Source organism: Pan paniscus, chromosome 11, assembly GCF_029289425.2.
Source record: "Pan paniscus chromosome 11, NHGRI_mPanPan1-v2.0_pri, whole genome shotgun sequence".
NCBI classification, from domain to species: Eukaryota; Metazoa; Chordata; class Mammalia; order Primates; family Hominidae; genus Pan; species Pan paniscus.
In genome coordinates, this window is record NC_073260.2 from 29,576,777 (window position 1) to 29,599,594 (window position 22,818).

The 22,818-nt window shown below is 42.3% G+C and overlaps 1 protein-coding gene across 6 annotated transcripts in view; it reads right to left on the bottom strand.

Annotated features, from left to right (window-relative positions):
• The window catches only part of PALM2AKAP2 (PALM2 and AKAP2 fusion), a 528,965-nt gene that overhangs the window by 339,188 nt on the left and 166,959 nt on the right, over nt 1–22,818 (bottom strand). The window lies entirely within an intron of this gene.

The window sequence follows — 22,818 nt, forward strand, 5'->3', positions numbered from 1 at the left end:
AGGAAAGGCAGGCACGAAAAGGCTATGTTGGCAGTTGGACCTAGATCAGAGCCTAGGCCTACATGTGTTTTGTTGATCAAACATTAACACCAGCCCCTGGTTTGATGAACGGACCAGAACCTCTCCCGCCCCTGCTCTCAACCCCTAGGCACATACAAAACATGTTTACAAAGCCTGCTGACCCTATGGTCTATTTGGAAAATGAATTTTGTGTCTCTCTAAGAAAGTTGCATTTGGTTCCTAGTCAATGCATAAAGTAAAAATCGTCTATAATCAAAATTACTCATGAGAATCCCTTAAAATGTTCATAAAGTATCCAACAACACTGTCTCACAAAGAGTCCATGCAGGCACATTTTTCTCCTACTAAGGACTAGGTCGTCACTTCTTTTGACCATCAGATAAAGAAAGTTTCCTTGTGTTTGGGGACCACAAGGCCTGAAAAACATACCTGCATCTTGAAAGACTAAAATCATAAACAGAGGCTAAAAGAAATTTCAGGTAATTCATGCATCTCCCACCTCATATTCTCCTGGGGCATATGGATGGAGAATTGCCCACACTATTTAAGTAGGTAATTATTTTCCTTCTCTCAACTTTGTCTGTGTTTTTCGTTTGTCTGCCTAACTGAACTCAGGTTAAATGTCAGCCTCATTAAATTCTAAATCAAGGTTATTTTGCATTGCATCTTTTCATAAAAATGAAGGATCGACTGATTTTTTAATAAGTGAACAGGGTTACCAAGCCAAGCTGGTAATCTCAGTCCCAAACCTTAATTGAAGATAATGAGAACTGCATAAGCACGCCTCAAATGATGCTCTGGCCAGGAGAGAGGATGTGTAGCCCTGATAAAGAAGAGAGAGAAAGGACAGCAGACTAGATAGAAAATTGCAAAATGGAAGACTTCTGTGTGTGCAGAAAGGAATACTTCATATTTTTTCTTCCCAGAATTTTATGGCAGATGGAGAACTTAGAAATCTGTTTTTATCCTCTATTCATAATGAGCAGGATAGTCCTAAGACACCCTGAATTACATTCACCACAAGCAACTACTATGTGCTGGGCTCTTTGCTCCAGGGTGCTGGGGAAACAAGGATGAATCAGTCACTCTCTAGTCCTTAAGGCTCTCAAAATCTAGTAGAGGAAAGCAGGAGAGGAAATAATAAATGCACTAAATGCTATGGATATAACAAGACATACTTGGATGGAATGCAAAGGATGAATTGTTGGAAGAGGTTGCCATGGGGTTTTATAGGGGAGGTGATTCCACAGGGTATGTGTTTCCCTGACCCATAGAGAAGTGAGGTGAGCGTCTCAGGGAGAGACAGCCTATGCAAACAACCAAGTATAATTTAACCAAACATACAGAATTTTCACTATCTTAAAAATTATTTAAATAAGTAAACAATATTTCCTCTGTATGCCAGTTAGCAGCTATGAACAAGAGCTGGAGAAAGCAAACTCCTATGTAATCAATAACTAAAGCACTATAACATGAATCATATTTCCTCTGCCTCACCTCATATTCTGTGATAAAAGAGTCCACTGTCAAAAAATTTCTACACCCCAACATCACATCGTCGCCTTTTGGCAAGGCCCTTTCAAGATCCATTTTCTAATTACAATGAATTGAGCTTATTTTAAGTCTGTTTCTGAAGACTCACTTTACTCCCCTTTCATTATGAGATCCACGTGCTGATATTATTCTATTCTTTCCTTTCCATGGGATCAGAAAACATGAACTCATTTATTCATGTCAGTGTCACAACATTCACTTTCTCTTACAAAAAGCCAAAGTACAATGAACTCATCTTCTTTGTGAAAGAAATTCCCATTTTGTAAAATAATAGTAAAAGTCAAACAAATATTTCTGGGTAGTGGTACAGATCTACCCCAATAGAATTATTGTATGACTATCATTTTTATATTACAGAGCACACTTAAAATGAGAGAGCAGATGGGCAGGAAGCATGCTGTTACTCACAAATCATCATGAACTCACATGAACAGATCACTTGTTTGCATTGTCAATAAATCATTGACTGATGCTTGATGAACAGAACGCAACTAGGCTGTACAATATTGTGCTGATTCAAAGAGCTTCATGCATGGATTAGTCCTGAGAAGACACACATGCCCACTCCATAACTGGCATATAAACTCAAAGAATAGGAATAGAATGCATTTTGGTCAAGTCACATTTGAAAAACTGGAATGAGGATGATACATCTCCTTATTAATTGGGACATAGCCTGGTAAGCTGCCACACACATGGAAACATACACACATACACACCCCAAAGAAACAAACCTAGATGCCTGAAAGAAGGACACCACTTCTGTCTCACCCCATTCTAGAGAGGAAATGCAATTCAAATCCCCTAAATTCCCTCAACTACAGTATTTTAATCTGTAGAATGCCAGTGACACTACTGACCTCTGAAGATTAAAATGAGGATTAAAGGAAGTGACATATATAAAGTACTCACCCAGCACAGAGCACATAGCACACAGGTAGGCAGGTACTCAATAAAAGCTGGCTCTACTTCTCTTGCCCTTTATGGATTAATTATCCAGTTATTTCTTACAATGTTTGGTCTTTTTGAATGAATAGTTTATAATCTTTGAAGGCAGAGATCTTTTTTCCCTTTTGTTTTTAAACTGAAGTTTTACACACCGTAAAGCTGCAAATATAGTTAGGGTGGTTTTTTTTCAGTAGCAGTGCTCTAGCCCCATGGGGCTAAATCCTCACAATCCTGTTTCCTTTTGTCCGTGACTGTCTTGAGTGGACCTGTGAATGAGTGCCTGCCAATGAGATAAAGGAGATAAAGGAAAAGTTTACTGGGGGGAGAATGGATTCTCATTCAGTAGATCATCATGCAGTCCAGCAACTCATAATTTTTTTTCTTTTTTTAGACAGAGTCTCACTCTGTCACCCAGGCTGGAGTGCAGTGGTGCGATCCCGGCTCACTGCAACGTCTGCCTCCCAGGTTCAAGCGATTTTTCTGCCTCGGCCTCCTGAGTAGCTGGGACTACAGGCATACCCCACCATGCCTGGCTAATTTTTGTATTTTGAGTAGAGAAGGGGTTTCACCATATTGGGGAGGCTGCTCTCAAACTCCTTGTAATCCACCCGCCTTGGCCTCCCAAAGTGCTGGGATTACAGGCATGAGCCACCACGTCTGGCCATAACTCATAATTCTTAGAAGCACTACAGACAATTCTGATACCCAGCCAGGGTTGAGAATAACTTTCCTAGACTGATGACTCTCAAAAGTCTTTGATCATTGTCTACTTTGAGCATCCTATGCTCCACCTACTTCTTTCTTTTTTGGAAACTACAACTGTCTACACGCATGCCACATTATAGGAGCTTTGTCACCAAATAGCAGTGAGACTTTTTAGCAGAACTAATTAGAGTCCTCAGACTAATTAGAGTCTATGGTGACACACTAACTTGAGTTCAGAAAGGCCCTTAATAACTCACTTAGTAGATTACTCTAGCAAAAGTAAAAACCTAGTATTTTATGGGCTTGTTCATCACTTATTAAACCAAGGACTTATATTTTTATCTCAATTCATAATCAATCAGGAGAACCATATCTTTGAGAAGGCAGTATTCTGAAAATTGCTGCACTAGAACGCAATCATGCTGTGTTGGATCAATTATGTCTGTTTACAAAAGAAGTGAAGGGCCATGTGTTCTCAACTTCAATCACCCCAGTAAGATGATAAGAATAAGAAGAGGTGCTGCCAGACACATCCACTCTCCATTCACACCCTATTCACACTTACAGGCAATTTTCCTCCCAAATATTCACATCTTCATTAGCTTTCTCCTCATTCCCCCTTTGCTTCCGATTATTTAAGTAAACTTTCTTTCCCTATCTCCCTTTTGCAAGGCAAAAACTACCTAAGTCATAAACAGAAGTAATTATAATGTATCAAAAATGTATTTTACAGTATAATTATACATAATAAAATACTAGCATCACTATCTTCTAAAACTCTTGAGGGGTCCAAGAATCCCTTTGAGAATCACCATCAAACACTTCAGCTGCCCCTTTAGTGCCTGATTAAACATGTTTTTTCCCAAGTAGCAACAATATTCATGATACAAAACAAAACTGTATTTTATTTATTTATTTATTTATTTATTTATTTATTTTTATTATACTTTAAGTTTTAGGGTACATGTGCACAACGTGCAGGTTTGTTACATATGTATACATGTGCCATGTTGGTGTGCTGCACCCATTAACTCATCATTTACATTAGGTATATCTCCTAATGCTATCCCTCCCCCCTACCCCCACCACCACAACAGGCCCCGGTGTGTGATGTTCCCCTTCCTGTGTCCCTGTGTTCTCATTGTTCAATTCCCACCTATGAGTGAGAACATGTGGTGTTTGGTTTTTTGTCCTTGCGATAGTTTGCTGAGAATGATGGCTTCCAGCTTCATCCATGTCCCTACAAAGGACATGAACCCATCCTTTTTTATGGCTGCATAGTATTCCATTGTGTATATGTGCCACATTTTCTTAATCCAGTCTATCATTGTTGGACATTTGGGTTGGTTCCAAGTCTTTGCTATTGTGAATAGTGTCACAATAAACATACGTGTGCATGTGTCTTTATAGCAGCATGATTTATAAACCTTTGTGTATATACCCAGTAATGGGATGGCTGGGTCAAATGCTATTTCTAGTTCTAGATCCCTGAGGAATTGCCACACTGTCTTCCACAATGGTTGAACTAGTTTACAGTCCCACCAACAGTGTAAAAGTGTTCCTATTTCTCCACATCCTCTCCAGCACCTGTTGTTCCCTGACTTTTTAATGATTGCCATTCTAACTGGTGTGAGATGGTATCTCATTGTGGTTTTGATTTGCATTTCTCTGATGGCCAGTGATGATGAGCATTTTTTCATGTGTCTTTTGGCAGCATAAATGTCTTCTTTTGAGAAGTGTCTGTTCATATCCTTCGCCCACTTGTTGATTGGGTTGTTTGTTATTTTCTTGTAAATTTGTTTGAGTTCTTTGTAGATTCTGGATATTAGCCCTTCGTCAGATGAGTAGGCTGCAAAAATTTTCTCCCATTCTGTAAGCTGCCTGTTCACTCTGATAGTAGTTTCTTTTGCTGTGCAGAAGCTCTTTAGTTTAATTAGATCCCATTTGTCAATTTTGGCTTTTGTTGCCATTGCTTTTGGTGTTTTAGACATGAAGTCCTTGCCCATGCCTATGTCCTGAATGGTATTGCCTAGGTTTTCTTCTAGGGTTTTTATGGTTTTAGGTCTAACATTTAAGTCTTTAATCCATCTTGAATTAATTTTTGTATAAGGTGTAAGGAAGGGATCCAGTTTCAGCTTTCTACATATGGCTAGCCAGACAAAACTGTACTTTAAATTCAATTTTAGAGTTCTGTTTTATTTGACTGCTAGTTTTGCAAGGTGTCTTGTTTTGTAAATTCTTTGGAAATGTGTACTAATTCAGCTACATTACGTGTTGATCAGATGACTGGCCTAAGAAGGTAAACACTTTTACATTTGAATTCTAAGCCTTCGATCCTCTTGGAGCACAACTCCTCCACAGGCTGGTAACTCTTAGAGGAATATCAAAACCTTCTTTCCTTACTTAAACATGACATCGTTAACAGCAATCATAAGAAAAGAAAAACAAAACAGTATCCCCAAGAGATCTGACCTTGCATTTTATATTTTAAAGTAACTACATGGCAGACACAGCTGTTAAATCTCTTAATAGATGAAAATTATGTAAATATTTCTGGATCCCTATCATGGCTCACAAACATACATACATCTGCCTGTTTTTGAATGACCTAATGGCTCCATTTAGTAGTTCCAAAAACCAACCAGAGATTGATGAAAACTAAAAGCAACATAAGGAGACTTAACCAAAGGGTCCATCTGTAGGGAATATTACAGCCCCAAAGATGGAAAGTGCCAAATATGTCATTAGGGCCTCACACAGGGTATTTGCTAATATGCTCTGTGAAAGCAGAACTATCCTATTGTCTCAGCTCCTCAAATGATAGCCAAGACTTTGGAAAGAAGAAATGACAGTATCAGAGGTTATGGTCACAGAGGCAGTGGTGATCAGACATCACTCCTGTCCCCACCCCTAGCAGTCTAGCAGGGAGCAGAAAGGATAAGTAAGTGAAGGAGGTGAGAAAGAATTTCAGAAACTGTTATGGTGGGGACTGGGAGGAACAACTGACATTGTTTTCATGAAGAGAGGGGCATGTCATTTACATTTCCACCTTATCCTTCTGCCAGCTAGTGGCCTTGGAAACCCTTGTGGCAGACACACTAAAAAGTGTGCTTCAGCTGGGCACAGTGGCTCACATCTGTAATCCTAGGGCTTTGGGAGGCAGAGGTGGGAGGATCACTTGAGCCTAGGAGTTTGAAACCAGCCTGGGCAACACAGTGAGACCCTGTCTCTACAAAAATACAAAAATCAGCCAGGCATAGTGGTATGTGCCTGTAGTCCCAGATACTTGGGAGTCTGAGGCAGGAGGATCACCTGAGCTGGGGGAGGTTGAGGCTGTAGTGAGCCATGATCACAACACCGCACCCCAGCCTGGGCGCCAGAGTGAGATCCTGTCTAAAAAAATAAAGTGTGGTTCAAAGGCTTTGAAAGAATATACAAACTGGAGCAAAATACTTCTTTCTGTTTGTTAAGATTACAATGCAAAAAATACACATTTGTATGTAGCACTCAAACTTCTCTTTACTCCCCTCACCCCCAGACAAACACAGATAATCCTGCTAGGAAATGGGCCAGTATCTCCATTCTGTAGATGTTTTCTGAGACCCCTTGGATTTCCCACAGTAACAGGGAGAGCCAACTCTCTGCAAGGCAGGCAGGTTGAACATGGTGGGGCAGCCTGATTGGGAGAAGGTTCTTCTGTATCTCCAGCCACAAATTGCCACTCTGTGGTCTCCACTGTGGTTTCACCTTCCAACACTAGACAGGTAACACACCTATCCCCCTCCCATAAAGTGGTCCTTTAAATAATTGAAAGCTGCCTCTGTGACTCCCAGTTTATACAGAAAATAAAGACTCAGACAGGCTAAGACCTTGTTTAAGACTCTAGAGTTGTTTAATGGTGAAGCCATGACTGGAGCCCAAGTATTCTCGCTCAGGTCCAGGGCTGTTCCCACCTCAACACAAGCCCTGGGATCCTGCAGCTCAAGTCAGAACCATATCCTCCCATGTGGGTTCAGGGCAGGGTCCATTTGGCCATCTCTAGTTGGATGTGTAGCCATGAGAGGGATTTGGGCATGTCTGTGTCTGTAGACTTGGGCATATTAGATAGCTTTGGCCATGTCTGTCCTGCTCAAAAATGTGTCCCTTTTCGCTGGAAGTTAATCTGCATCCAGGAACCACTATGGAACAATATGACCTCTGGCCATAGCTGATTTGACGAGAGTCTCTCTGATGTGGCTGGGCTGGTGACATGAAAACTTAGACACTATGGGGCAGCCCTATTTGATTGACCTCATGGACCAGAAAGCAGAGGAAGCTAGGTGGAGGAAGAAATACAGAGGCGGACTATGGCAAGCAGTTTGGAGACTTCTCAAAGAACTTAAAACAGAGCTACCATTTGACCCAGCAATCCCATTTCTGGGTATCTACCCAGAGGAATATATATCATTCTACCATAAAGACACATGCACACATATGTTCATCACAGCACGGTTCACAACAGCAAAGACGTGGAATCAACCCAAATGCCCATCAATGGTGGACATCAATGTGGTACATATACACCATGGAATACTACACAGCCATAAAAAATAATGAGATCATGTCCTTTGCAGCAACATAGATAGAGCTGGAGGCTGTTGTCCTAAGTGAACTAACACAGGAACCGAAAACCAACACAACATGTTTTCATTTATAAGTGGGAGCTAAACACTGAGTATACCATGGACAAAAAGAAGGGAACAACAGACACCAGGGCCTACTTGAGGGTAGAAGGTGGGAAAAGGGTGAGGTCCAAAAAAGTACCTTCAGGTACTATGCTTATTACCTGGGTGACAAAGTAATCTGTACACCAACCCCCCGTGACATGCAATTTACCCATATAAGAAATGCACACATATACCCCTTGAACCTGAAATGAAAGTTGGAAGAAAAAAGGAGGAAGAAATACAGAGGCAGGAGCTGGGAAGGAGAGAAGGAAAGAGAGATGGATGGATAGATGGATGGGGAAGATGGGAAGAGAGATGAAAGAGAGAAAAAAAATCTAGTGACTTTTTGACGCTTTCCTTAGGCCTAGTCACATTTCTGTTTTCGATTCTGTGGGGCACCCCTGTGCCCTTATAACAATTCCCTCCCCTTTTTCCTTGAGCTAGCTCATGCTGTCTCTATGCCTTAGAACCCCAGACTCCTAACTAATACATTTCTCATGTAACATGCAATGATAAGTCTGGTATTATTTTACCCTTCACATCTGATTAGCTGCATGGGCAGTGGATGAATAAGAGAAGGGCATCCAGGTCTCAAAGGAAAACATTAACTTATGAAAAACTGTTTTTTTCATTACAAAAAATTCCTTTGGTCCCAAAGTGCTTATTATAAGCAATGGAATCTGAGGTATTTGATGTTTTTGACACAAGAAGATCAGTTTACAAAGATCCCTAAGAGAATGGGCTCCCCATGAGGCAGAGTCACGTCCAGGGGGGAGATGAGGAGGAAGCAGGGCTGGAGCCTTGGGCAGCACAGGGCAGCTCCCTGTTTCATGGAGCCACCAGTCCCTTACTAGTCAGAGGACACAGGGGGAGGCACCTTGTCAATTTGCTGGGGTTCTATTAACACCCTCCATCCATCCCAGAGTATCTTTTATATGGTGATGTCTTGAAGGCAGAAACATGCCTTTCTCACCACTATATTCCCACCACTTCAAATATTCTCTAACACAGAACAGGTACATAATATTTGTTCAATGAATGCATGAATGGATACACCATGGCCTCTGAGGGATTCTGAAATGAGGTAGATCCCAGTAGCTCAGTTACAAAGGCTCTATGGTGGAGGGTGGACATTCATTTGACCAGATAATATGAATGTGCATTCAGTCAGCCATTCAAAGACAATTATTATTATTATTTTGTTGTTGTTGTTGTTGCTGTTTTATTATAATTTCAGTTCTAGGGTACATGTGTAGAATGCGCAGGTTTGTTACATATGTATACATGCGCCATGTTGGTGTGCTGCACCCATTAACTCGTCAAAGACAATTATTAAGCACCTACTCTACAGACTGAGACATCAAGTGGCCTTGCTGTGGGTTGCACCTGGTCCCACCTGGCAGCTCACAAGGCTGCCACCTCCACTGACAGTGATGGAAGTTGGGAATGGAACCCATGCCTGGTATGGGGACAGGGGAGCACTTTCAAAATGACTGGAAATTGAGAAGACTAAAATAGATCTACTTATTAGACTGAAATCAGCATGCTGTGTTATATCTAGAAGTTCCTGGGCGTAGTTGGGTGCCCAGCTGGGAGAAACTTCAGGCAGTAGACTCTAAAGTAAATGAATTCCAGCTTGCTGCACTAATTGAAATATCCAGGTGGCTTCCATGGCTGCCCCAGGACAGAAATGGTAATGAAAACCAGATCTACAAAGCCACCGGTATACGTTGTGCAAACTGCTGTTCAAAGGAAAAGGTCATATCCACTCCAGTGCCTCTAGTGACTTTTTGGTGCTTTCCTTAGGCTCCAGTCAACCCATGGATTCTCCCAACGACTACAACTGAAGGAGACATGGAGTTTCTGATGTATTGGGCATAAGATCTGCTCACAAGCCAGAACTCAGATGCCAAGGAAGCAGCTAACATCACCAGCCCCTGTGGCAAGTCACTGTGAGTGACTGGAGCTGGTGGCATCTTGAATAAGAAATGTTTGGGTCATCTCCTTTTAAGGTTCCAAGAAACTCTGAGATCTGTTGGCCCTGAACAATTTTATCTCCTTTGCCCAAGGGCCTTAAGCTAACAGTTGGCAGGAATGGGGCTGAGACTGAACCCTAGAACATTGCAATAAACTAACACAATGGACTGAGGTGACGGCATCTCACCGCTGGAGCATCCCAGACAGACATACATGAGGGAACACACTGGGTGGATTTCCTCTCCAATTCTCTTTTGAGAATGTCTTCAGAGTAAATGTGCAACGAGACTGAGGATTCAGGTTACCACTGAAACTTCAATCACATTGGCATGTTTGCCTCCAGATGGCATAAATTAACTTTCAAAAATTAGATTTCAAAGAGTTCTAAGTCTGACTAACTTAATTTTTTAATTATATAAGTAATATATGAATCCAATTTTGATATTCAAATTCTAATAATACAGAAAAGACCAAAGTTCCTTTTCCTCACCTCCTTTACATAGGGTATGTGTAAGTCTATTTTCTTCATGTCAGTACATACTGATCTATTTTACTACTTGTAACTGCTGCATCATATTCCATACTCCGAACATATCATATTTAACCATTTTCCTGTTTTCCTATTGAATTGTTTCCAATTTTTCATGATTATAAACACCTTCTAGTGCTTGTTTCTTTGTGCTCATGCTCTCACTTCAATTTTAACATTTTAAAAAGCTTATTTTTTGATGAGTGGTGATCTCACAATGCCAAACAGATCATGACAGTTTATTTCAACTCAGGGTTGCTGATCTTTGTATATGCAGTGCTATGGAGAAAGGAAAAAGAGCTTAATACATATAATACACACACACACACACACACACACACACACACACACACACACTTAGGCCTTTATTTATGTGTGTGTGTGTTCAAACCCCTGGGTGTGTGTGTTCAAACCCCTGGCAGAGCTCAATGATGTATGCAGAAGGAGCAGCCACTGAAATGTGTGTTGCCCTTGCATCCTGTGCTTCTGAGGGGCCACACTGTCCATGATAAGGTAAAAGAAAATGATAAGGTAAAAGACATGAATGGACATATAAGATCATATTGGCCACGTCAAAATCTCATTCCCTAACCTGAGAACCTAGAAAAGAGTTATTGCTCTTCCCAGGTCTCCCTCCCACATAAGCAGCTAATGAGGCTATAGAAACTTGGCAAGTCCTTCTGGAATCAATTTGGGTCTTTCAACTTTATTGCTCACCCCCCATCTTCATTTCTCATCTGGATTACACGAATGTAAAAGCCTTTGTGAAATTTCCTTTAAGATGAATTTTTAAATGTATTCTATGTCTTGAATAAATTTAGTTATGATTGAATAACTCAGAATTAAACTATGTTGGATAGAATATTACAACCAATGTCAATTTGCCATCACCTATATTGCTCTAAAATAATTTTTCTTATAAGATGCTCTGCAGGAGTTTTCACCTGTGGGGGAAGGAGTCAAATATTTCAGCATTACTAATTCGTCTGTTCGCCTCTCACTTCTAAAGCAAAATGTATTTTTTCTCAAATTGGGACTCTGCAAAGGATTTTTTCCAATGGAAAGATGCCTTCGTGTCATTCTTAGTTTCTCCTTTTGACTGGTTACAAAAATGAACTTGCAACCTACATGGTCATTTCTATGGCAACTGGATGTTCCAAGTGAAATACTGAATTTGGAGTTCTCTGAAGAACTAGAAAGAAGAGAGTCTGTGCCACAGACAACATAAAAGCTCAAGTTTTAATGATATTACCAGGCCTGTCAATGTAGGTGTTCACTGGTACCTAAGTCTTATTTCGAAAGTACAGTGAAATAAAGTGTCAAAACCATGCCAGGCACGCCTGTAGTCCCAACTGCTCAAGAGAAACCCTTAATCCCAGGAGTTTGAGTTCAGCCTGGGCAACACAGTGAGACTCCGTCTCTAAAAATAAAAAGTATACATGGCTTAGCATTTTTGAGGTTTTTCCTTAAAAAGCAAATTTAGCAGGTAGTATGTTTAATGAAAAGTTTTTATGTTTTTTTACCTTCTTATCAATACAGATACAGAAGCATCATAAAACCAATGTTTAGCTAAATGAATCTTTATAAGGCAAACACCTTTGTAATCACCACCCAGTTAAAAATAAATAGAACTTGCTAGCCACTTCCAGAAGCCTCTCCATGTGCCCCACGCCAATTTTAATCCCTCTTCTTCCACTCAAAAATAACCACAGCTTCAGTTTCCATGTTATTGATACCCATAGCTCCTATGTTTATAAGATGCTATGATTCAGTCATTTTTTTCACCATTAAAAGATTATTTGTATTCAAGGGCTGACTTGTCAAAAGAAAAGAGATTGTGTAGCAAGTACACTTTTCGAAAGGCTTATTTATACCTTTTCTGTTTCGCTGCTACCCACATATAATAAATACATTTATTAGCGTACACTATTTTTAAATACCTTGCCTCATTCCAAAAATATGTGCCGGGTTGAACACATGCTAAGAAATTCCCTCCACTAGGAGGCGCTACATCCCTTATGTCCTCAGACAGCTGGGAAGACTGCGCTTAATGTAACTCAGTTATCAGCGCATTTCTATGAATGAAGTCACAGAGGAACATGTGGGAGATCCACTTAACAACTTCTTTACCTTGCTGCATATCACAAAAAGGCTCACTGGTTGCCAGAAGTCCTGGTGAGTGGCAGGTTCCAAGAGTGAACTGATATTTCAACAACTACTTTTCCACTAACAACCTAAATCCATGAAATTGAGGGAGGGGGCCAGGAACATTTGGAACAAAGGGGCCCTGTTTCCAAGCGTAAATAAAATACAGCTGGTTTACAGCTGTGCTACCTTCCTCGCTGCAAGTCAAGTCATAAAACAGAATGAAACTTTCAGTAGTCACCGCTGTGAGGTTAGGGAATTCTGAGCATCCCTCTGGGCTCTAAGGTGACCAACTATTTGCTTTCCGAATTTTGTTTTTCAACCCATAGACACTGTATGGCTCATCAGAGAGGCAGATTTCCACTGCAAATTTACACAAGCCTAGACTGTCTACTTTTACACAATTGTTTGTTGTTTGCTTTTGTTTTTCAGATAAAAAAATCTGAGGAATAGAGCTATGAAGACATCTGAACTCTAATTATAGGGTTTTGAATTTTTTAGATTAGACGTGCTACCCTTGTGACTCACAGTGATGTGCATTTCCCTGGTCTGATAATTAGCATACCAGGCAGGCTCAGATGCCCAGCATGTATCACAGATAGTAGGACATCATGCATATGCATGGGAAACTCCTAGCTCAAAATTGGCCTCAGATCAGACCAAAAGGCCAGTAACTGTGTCCAGGTAGCAACTCAACATCCACAAAGTGCCAACTGGAATGTTTTCCCATTTTAAGTGGGCACAGCAATCTAGACATTAACCAATAGACTTATAAGAATAGCTTGTATTGATTAAAGAAGCTTTATAATACATATTTTATTCCTATCATTTTATGTGCCTAAGATTTATTCCTTAAAATACTGATTCACTGATTTAGAAAACTCAGTAGGGGTAAATAAATCTGGTTGAATAAAGTTGAAAATAGACTACATCCTATAGTTTTAAAAAAAATATTAGAAGAGTATTTGTACCGCCTCCAGACAAACTGGTAGTTGTCCGTTGCATTTCAGACTCAATGAATATGGGCTCGTAAGCCAGATGGCATTAGGATCAGGAAGTGGGTTTGGCACTTTTCTTACTCTTTCATGTCATTTCCAGACCATGACTCCTCTGCCCTCATGGAAAAAGTCTCATCTGTTCCCTTGTTCCCTCTCTCCTTAACTCTGTCCCCAGCTGATCTTCTGGTCACTTCCGTACATCCACTGATGACTTCATTCCTTGGCTCACAGGAGCTATATGAAATCCCACCATCATCCGGGGTGACTTCAGTGTTTGTGTTCATGACTCATTCAACCCTATTCCCACAGTTTCCTGAAAACCTCAACTCTGATGACCTTGATCTTCACTCTCCTCAACGATCTGCACTCAGGGCTGAAATCTGGCCTCATCACTAAATGTGGAACTGTTTAGGTGCAATGGCCCAGACTCCAACCACAGCCTCGCCTCTTTCCCTGTCTCTCACTGGCTTGTCCTCACACCTCTGCTCTTGGGTCTTTTCAAATCTTCTAATCTCCAGCTTCCTCTATCTTATCCCAGTCCATCATAGCCCTCCTGTCTTCACTTTTATGTCTTTTCGCCTAAGATCATGTGAACAATCCATTCCAATCACTGCACTGTCTTCCTATATCCTCAACAATCTTGCCTCCTCGTCCTTTGGCTACATCCAGGTATCTGGCAAAAATCCCAAATGAGAGCTAAGCACAGTCTCATTTCCCAAGATCAAACACCTACATAAGGTGCCCTGGAGTGTAGGAGAACGACACTACAAATCTGTGGTCTCCAACCTTATCTGAGCTCTCAACACTGTCCAGGGATCTTTGTACATGTTCCTTGTCAACTCTCTAGCTTCAGTTAAAGATACTTTCTCCCCAGGACAAGCCCATACTTAGCATAAATAGAACATCAATATCTTTTTTGTTTGTACATAAAAAGGCTAATAACCAGTACCTTGAATTCCATTATGCCCTGACCTCTCAGGGGCCCCATACAATCATTTATCCTCCACTCACCTGCATTTCACCTCTTTCACTATTTTCTCCTAACTCCTTCACCTAAGAATTTAGACTTCCTCTTCTTAAAACAATCCATGCAAATCCTATGCCCTCTCTAGCTAAGACTTACTTCTCTTCTTTCCTTCACAGCCACACCACTTAGGGAGACAAAGACTTCATTCAATCCCCAACTTCCTCTCAGCTGAACTCCACACTCCACAACCTCACTGAACGTGCTTTTCCATTCTTGTGAGGGCCACCAGTTACCTTCTAGTTGATATGTTCAATGGACACTTTTTAGAATGTGTGCCATTGCCTGTCAGTGGCATTTGGCACCATGCATCACTCCCTCCTTCCTGGAAAGTTCTTTCATCTTCACCTACCCGCCTGTTTCTGTCTACCCTGACTCCCCTTCTGCTTCCCTGGCTGCCCTCAGCACAGTGAGTCACCAGGTTGACCGTATATTTTGCATTCTCTCCCTGGATAGCCTCATTCACATCCATGGCTAAAGTTACTATTTGATGCAGATTTACTGAAGTCCCAAAACCAGATCTCCTTCCTGAATTCCATACCTACATGTTATTTCCTATCAGGCATCTCACATGTATATTCCGAAGGTATTATGATCTCAACATGTCCAAAATAAACTCATCACTTTTCCCCAAAATATGTCACTCTTTCCATGTTCAACATCAACCATCCCCTTGTCTATGCTGGAAACATGGCTATTAACTTTATTTCTCCATACCTCTCACCCTTTACTCAATCAGTACCAAGTTCCAGCAATTCAACCACATAACTATCAAATCCATGCCTTCTTCACCATCTCCACAGCCACTCTCTCATGTCAGTCTATCCCTATTTCATTCTTGGATCAGTATCAGGATAGCCACCTCTGAGTGGTCTTACTGCCCACTCCCCATCCCTCCCAATTCAAATTACTTCATATACTACAGTGGAGTACTCTCTCAAAAATGCATATCCAACTAGATCACTTCCTGAGAGATTCCCATGACCCACAGGATAAAATCCAAACTCTACCTAAAATGGCATACAAGACAGTCCATCTCTCCATCATTCTTTCTCACCATTTTCACCATTATCTCAAACCTTCCAATCCAGTTACAGGGAACTGCTTATGCAATGATATAGCTTAATGGTTGATAGATGAGTCTTGGTGTCAGATATACATGTGTTCAAAATTAAATTGCCACTTACTGGTTTGTGATCATGGACAAGTTACTTCTGAGAGCACCACATGCTTCTCTATCAGAGTACTTATTGTCCCACACCACCTTCTAAATCCTCCGTACTAGCCCATCTTTTCCACTGCACTGTCCTTGAATCCCTAGCACACAGCAGGCCATCAACACTTATTCTGCATATGAGTCAATCAGGAGAATGAATGGATTCTCCCAGTGACAGGAGGCTCACTTCCTCTGAGGTCTAAATATGGCATCTTTGCATCTGTTTGTTACAGAGTTCTTCAGATTCATCATCCAGATTCTTAGAATCCTGCCACAATCGTTCATGCTCATATAGTATGTCTCGCCCTGTACTTTGATGGCTCTAGATTTTCTTCAGGTGAAAACTATATCATTGACACTTGTGCATTAAGTATATATTTAAAAGCACGTGTATTTCCATTTCAATGTATCTACCAATAAGAAAGTATAGCCCTGCAATAGAACCACGCAGACGTTAGACGATGGTACAAGTGTGCACTATGTGCCTTCTTTTGTGTGGCATTTGCTTACCCACTGTGTCCCAATATGAAACTGGGAGCTTCATTCTCATCAAGGGCATTACAAACCTTCACTGCAAAGGGTAGTGGGAGCTGGAGAATGAGTCAAGTCAGCTCAGCAGTGGTATTTGCACAAATTCAAAGGGCTGAAGGTAGGGTCAAAGTCAACTGCAGGGCCAGGAGTTCAGAATGTGGGAGTGATAAGTGCCAAAAGAGCACATGGGAACCAGCAAGAAGGATGCTGGGAACCAGCAAGAAGGATGAACCATCCTGTGGTCACCACGGCTGACTATGATCAGTTAGGGTGCAGGGCGTGGTGTGTTACACTGCCTTGTAGACCCTACATAGGACAGACGAGTAGAGTTGGGTTCCTGGTTCTACCTAGGAGTTATCAGCTTCTTGAAAAGTCCAGGACAACACGAGTTAGCCTCTTAGTTCTTCCTAAGAGTTATGGGCTTCTTGAGAAGTCTAGGATGGCTGGGAGCAGCTCCCATAGTTATGGGCCAGTCTAAATGCAGGCCCCTAAACCTGCAGCACAGACAGAAAAGAGCCATCAAGGTTCTACTTCAAGACCCATGCTCTGGGTCTTCCAAGTCAAGGCCCATAACAAGCCCTATCTTCTTACCATTTCTCATCCCTACCTCCTTAAAGGGAGGGCAGAAAATGGGAAAAATGCTGACGTCAGGGTGTTAGACATTAAAAAGCGGCAGCTTCAGCAAAAAGCCAAGCATTTATTAACTAAGAGATGAACAATGCAACCAGAGGCTGTTACAGATTGTTGGCAACTGGAGTTTAAATCTGACCACTTATTCTATAGATGTGATTTAGACATCTCATCGGCTTCTGAATTAAATGAGTCCCAATTCATTAGGGCAAGCTGAGAAATGGGCAATCTTTTAATGTTTTGTAGCTCTCTCAGCTCTTGACAAATCAAGCCTCAGCAGCCACACAGTGGTTTTCCTTTCACTTCCTGTGGGAAAACTGGGGTAATCTAGGTCATTGATAGTCTGCCACTTGATTTACAGCAATGACCAATTTCTAACTTGGCTTTATCTGATCTGCTCTGGAAATGTTTTCAGCTGCTATGGGCAGTCTTGTTAAATTGTGCAGACCTGCAATCATTTTTAAAAATCACTCAACCATCAAAGATTTGATTTGGTCTGCTTAATCTGTGCTGACCTCACTTCATTTTGCAAGGCCAAGACCTCTGTATCCCAACCTACTGCTGAAGGCTTCCAGCAGTGTCTTTTATTGCATTTTCCCAAGCACTTCCCTATCTCTTATCTTATGCTACTGAGAGAACAGGTACTGCCCCTTCCATATCAAGGATGAGGTGACTCAAACATGGGAAGACCATGGAGCAAGGCAGTGATGCTGCTGGATCAGAATCAGGACTAATGGCCTGGTACAGTCTCATGCCACCTTATGACACTAATGCAACATGCGCACCTGCCCTAGGGAAGAATAAAGCTGGCAAGGCCAAGAGAAGGACCTGTGGTTTCCATTTGCACTGTCCTGATTTATGTTAAGTCTAGACAATGAGGTGAGGGATGAAATAAACATGGATTTTGCCAAAGTGAAATAAACGGTGTGCTGGCATTTAGGCCTTCCATCTGCACTGTGGGAAGAGAGCAGATGTTCCTCATCAGCTGCGCCTTGCTTCTTCTGCCCCTTCCTTTCCCAAATTGTGCCGCTGGATGGGTCAGTACCCCCACCCTCAGGCTCACTCCTATCCAATGGCTGAGCCAGCCCAGACTGTGGTGCAAAGAGTTTGCCCAGCAAAGAGACCAACCCAGGTTCTTCCCTTTCATCTGGGCTACTTCTGCTGCCTCTCCAATCTCACAAACAACCCTGACCCCGAGATCCAGACCCAGCAACTCAGGAGCAGGGCTTTGGGCTCCATGTTGTCCCTCCTTCGTGGTTCTGTCTGTAAGCTGCCTCCTCCCTTCTCCCTTCTCAGAGGAGTATTCACCCATGGCAAGATGTCCCCAACTCCTGCCAATTCTCCTTTCCTGGATGGGAGAGATCCTGGCTTCAGATGGCCAGCTGCCCTCTCCCTGTTGGCAGTTTCTGCCCCTATGACCAGAAACCTCATGGGTCAACAGTTCTATTATTGTGACCGAGACTGTGGCTCTGTTGGCCAGTGGCACCAGCTGCATATTCAAGTCCAGCCTTTGGGGCAGGGCCAGTGACCCCTGGTTCACATGTGGCCTCCCTGTCCCTTCTGCCAACCATACTGGGATTCATCTACAGTGCCTTATATTTGGTTTCTTTCAGGTATACCATGACTTGCTTTAAGAAAATACAATATACCTGGGTACAGTGGCTCATGCCTATAATCTCAGCTATTTGGGAGGCTGAGGTAGGAGAATGGCTTGAGGCCAGGAGTTTGAGACCAGCTTCAGCAACATAGCAAGTCACCATCTCTAAAATAATTTTTTTTAATTAGCCAGGCATGGTGGCACACACCTGTAGTCACAGCTACTTAGTTGGCTGAGGCAGGAGGATTGCTTGAGTCCAGGACTTCAAGGCTGCAGTGAGCTATGATCATGGTACTGCATTCCAGCCTGGACAACAGAGCAAGACTCCATCTCTAAAAACATAAAGAAAAAGAATATAATAAAAACAGCAACACAGCAGATAATTATTGCTATTATATAGGATATTTAACATATAAAAATGTACTATATTTTTTTAACATACTAACTTTCCACCATGCATTAGAAATGTGATTGAATTTATAATAAGGAATCCAGTTTGTTAAGTCAAATAAAGCATAGCACTCTTTCTACCACCCCTTCACTGCCCCGCACCCACCTCATGTCCCTCTCTGACCAGCTTTCAGATTCTATGATCAATAACCATCATCATACCACAGTCCACACCCTCAATTCCCTTCCACCCCTCTCTCTCTGTCATACTCAGCTGGCAAAAGCCCAACTCAGATTAAATCCAATACTTTGCCTACCTGTACTTGCACCTATTGAGTTGAAAACACTGGAGACACACCCAAGACCTGATTTCTACTGTCTGCTCTTATTTAAATTCAAGATCCCTAATCACAGGGGAGCCGTTGGAGGTATCCAGAAATCTGACTGCATTGCCTTAGATCAATTACTCCTGAACTGTCTGAGAGGATTATTTCACACCTTCTCTTCTCTCCTCAAATTTCCAACACCTCTTCCCCCTTCCTCCCTGCCAGCTGATGACCTTGCTTCCCATTTCACTGAGAAAACGGAAGCAGTCAGAAGGTTCATCCACAGACCAAGCCACCACAGGCTCCCGCACACCTGCACTCATTCTGTGGGCTCTGCTATCACTCCTGCACAAGAATAGCCTCTCTATTTGTGCACTCGATGCCTTCCTCATTTCCCAACTCAAGTGCTTCCTTCTAGCAGTTGTCTCATCTCTCTCCTGTTTCCCAGGCTCTAGATCATTCTCTGCAGCCCTCAAACATACTGTCATATCTCTAAAAGTATCCCCTTCCAAGCCCACAATCTCCCTCATCTACTACTCCATTTTCTGTTCCTCTTTACAGCAAAACTCCTTGAAGGAGTCAACACTCCTGCTGCCTCCTCTCATCTCATTCTCACTTAAATCCAGACCTCCTAGTGTTCACCTCCACCTCTCCATCTAAACAGCTCCAGTTCAGGGCACCAGTAACCTCCTTGCTACTAAATCCAGTGGACAATCCTCTGGCCTCAGATTTCGTGGCATATCAGCAGCTTTTCATAAGGATGGTCACTGCCCCTTTCTAGAAATACTTTCTTAAATTCTAGGTCCCTAGTTCTCTTAGTCCTCTCCTAATTCACTGGCCAGCCCTTCTTATTTTCATTTCCTAGTGCCTCACCATCTCCTGTAACAGTCCAGAGCTCTATTCTCAGACCTCTTCTCTACCTACCTTAACTCCCAAGGTGATTTCATCCAACCTCCTAGCTTGAAGTACCATCTAAACATTGATGATTCCCATCTTTATACAGCCAGCCCAGACGTCTCTTTTGAATTCTAGACTCCTAAATTTATCTGCATGCTATGGACTGAATGTTTATGACCTCCCCACCACCACCAGCCAAATTTATATGTTGAAAACCTAATTATCAATGTGATTATATTAGGTAGGGCCTTTGGGGGTGTATTAGTTCATTCTCCCACTGCTGATAAAGACATATCTGACTGGGTAATTTAAAAAGGAAGGAGGTTTAATTGACTCACAGTTCAACATGGCTGGGGAGGCCTCACAATCATGGCAGAAGGGGAAGCAAACATGTCCTTCTTCATATGGTGGCAGGAAGAAGTGCCCAGCAAAAAGAGGACAAGCCCCTTATAAAACCAACTCACTCACTATAATGAGAACAGCAACATGGGGTAACCACCCCTGTGATTCAGTCATCTCCCACATGATCCCACACAGGGATTATGGGAACTACAATTCAAGATGAGATTTAGGTGGGGACACAGCCAAACCATATCAGTCCACTCCTGGCCTCTCCCAAATCTCAGGTCCTCACATGTCAAAGCATAAACATGCCTTCCCAATAGTCCCCCAAAGTCTTAACTCATTTCAGCATTAACTCAAAAGTCCACAGTCCAAAGTCTCATCTGAGACAAGGCAAGTCCCTTCCACCTATGAACCCATAAAATCAAAAGCAAGTTAGTTATTTCCTAGATACAATGGGGGTACAGGCATTAGGTAAATATACCCATTCCAAATGGGAGAAATTGGCCAAAACCAAGGGGCTACAGGCTCCATGCAAGTCCAAAATCTAGTGGACAGTCATTAAACCTTAAAGTTCCAAAATTATCTCCTTTATCTCCATGTCTCACATCCAGGTCACGCTGATGCAAGAGGTGGGTTCCCATGGCCTTGGACAGCTCTGCTCCTGTGGCTTTGCAGGGTAAAGCTCCCCTCCCAGTTGCTTTCATGGACTAGCATTGAAAGTCTGTGGCATTTCTAGTTGCACGATGAAAGCTGTCAGTAGATCTACCATTCTGGAGTCTGGAGAGCAATGGCCCTCTTCTCACAGCTCCACTAGGCAGTGCCCTAGTGGGGACACTGTGTGGAGGCTACAATCCCACATTTCCTTTCCACACTGCCCTAGCAGAGGTTCTCCATGAGGGCCCCACCCCTGCAGCACACCTCTGCCTGCACATCCAGGCATTTCCATACATACTCTGAAATCCAGGGGGAGGTTCCCAAACCTCAATTCTTGACTTCTGTGCACCTGCAGGCTCAACACCATGTGGAAGCCTCCAAGGCTTGGGGCTTGCACCCTCTGAAGCAATGGCCTGAACTCTACATTGGCCTCTTTTAGCCATGGCTGGGACACAGGGCACCAAGTCTCAAGACTGCACAAAGCAGCAAGGCCCTGGGCGCAGCCCAAAAAAACACTTTTTCCTCATAGGCCCTCTGGGCCCGTGATTGGAGGGGCTGCCATGAAGACCTCTGACGTGCCATGGAGATATTTTCCCCATTGTTTTGGTGATTAACATTTGGCTTTCTTGTTACTTATGCAAATTTCTGCAGCTGGCTTGAATTTCTCTTCAGAAAATGAGATTTTCTTTTCTATCGCAACATCAGGCTTTAAATTTTCTGAACTTTTATGCTCTGCTTCCCTTTTAAACATAAGTTATAATTCCAAACCATATATTTGTGAATATATAAAACTGAATGCATTTAACAGCACCCAAGTCACCTCTTTAACACTTTGCTGCTTAGAAAGTTCTTCTGCCAGATGCCCCAAAATCGTCTCTCTCAAGTTCAAAGTTCCACAAATCTCTAGGGCAGGAGCAAAATGCCACCAGTCTCTTTGCTAAAACATAACAAGAGTCGCCTTTGCTCCTCATCTCCATCTGAGACCACGTCAGCCTGGACTTTATTGTCCATATCACTAGCAGCATTTTGGTCAAAGCCATTCAACAAGTCTCTAGGAAGTTCCAAACTTTCCCACGTCTTCCTCACTTCTTCTGAGCCCTCCAAACTGTTCCAACCTCTCCCTGTTCACCAGTTCCAAAGTTGCTTCCACATTTTCAGGTATCTTTACAGTAGCACCTCACTCTACCAGTACCAATTTACTGTATTGTTCTCACACTGCTAATAAAGACGTATCTGAGACTGGGTAATTTATAAAGGAAAGACATTTAATTGAATCACAGTTCCATATGGCTGCGGAGGCCTCACAATCATGGCAGAAGGGCAAGCAAACATGTCCTTCTTCACATGGTGGCAGGAAGGAGAAGTGCCCAGCAAAACAGGGAAAAGCCCCTTATAAAATCATCAGATCTTGTGAGAACTCACTCACTATAATGAGAACAGCAGCACAGGGGTAACCACCCCCATGATTCAGTCATCTCCCACATAGTCCTTCCCACAATATGTGGGGATTATGGGAACTACAATTCAAGATGAGATTTGGGTCAGGACATAGCTAAACCATATCAGGGGGTGAATTAGTGCCTTTATAAAAGAGGCTCCATTGGTTCATATTGATTTTCTCCCTC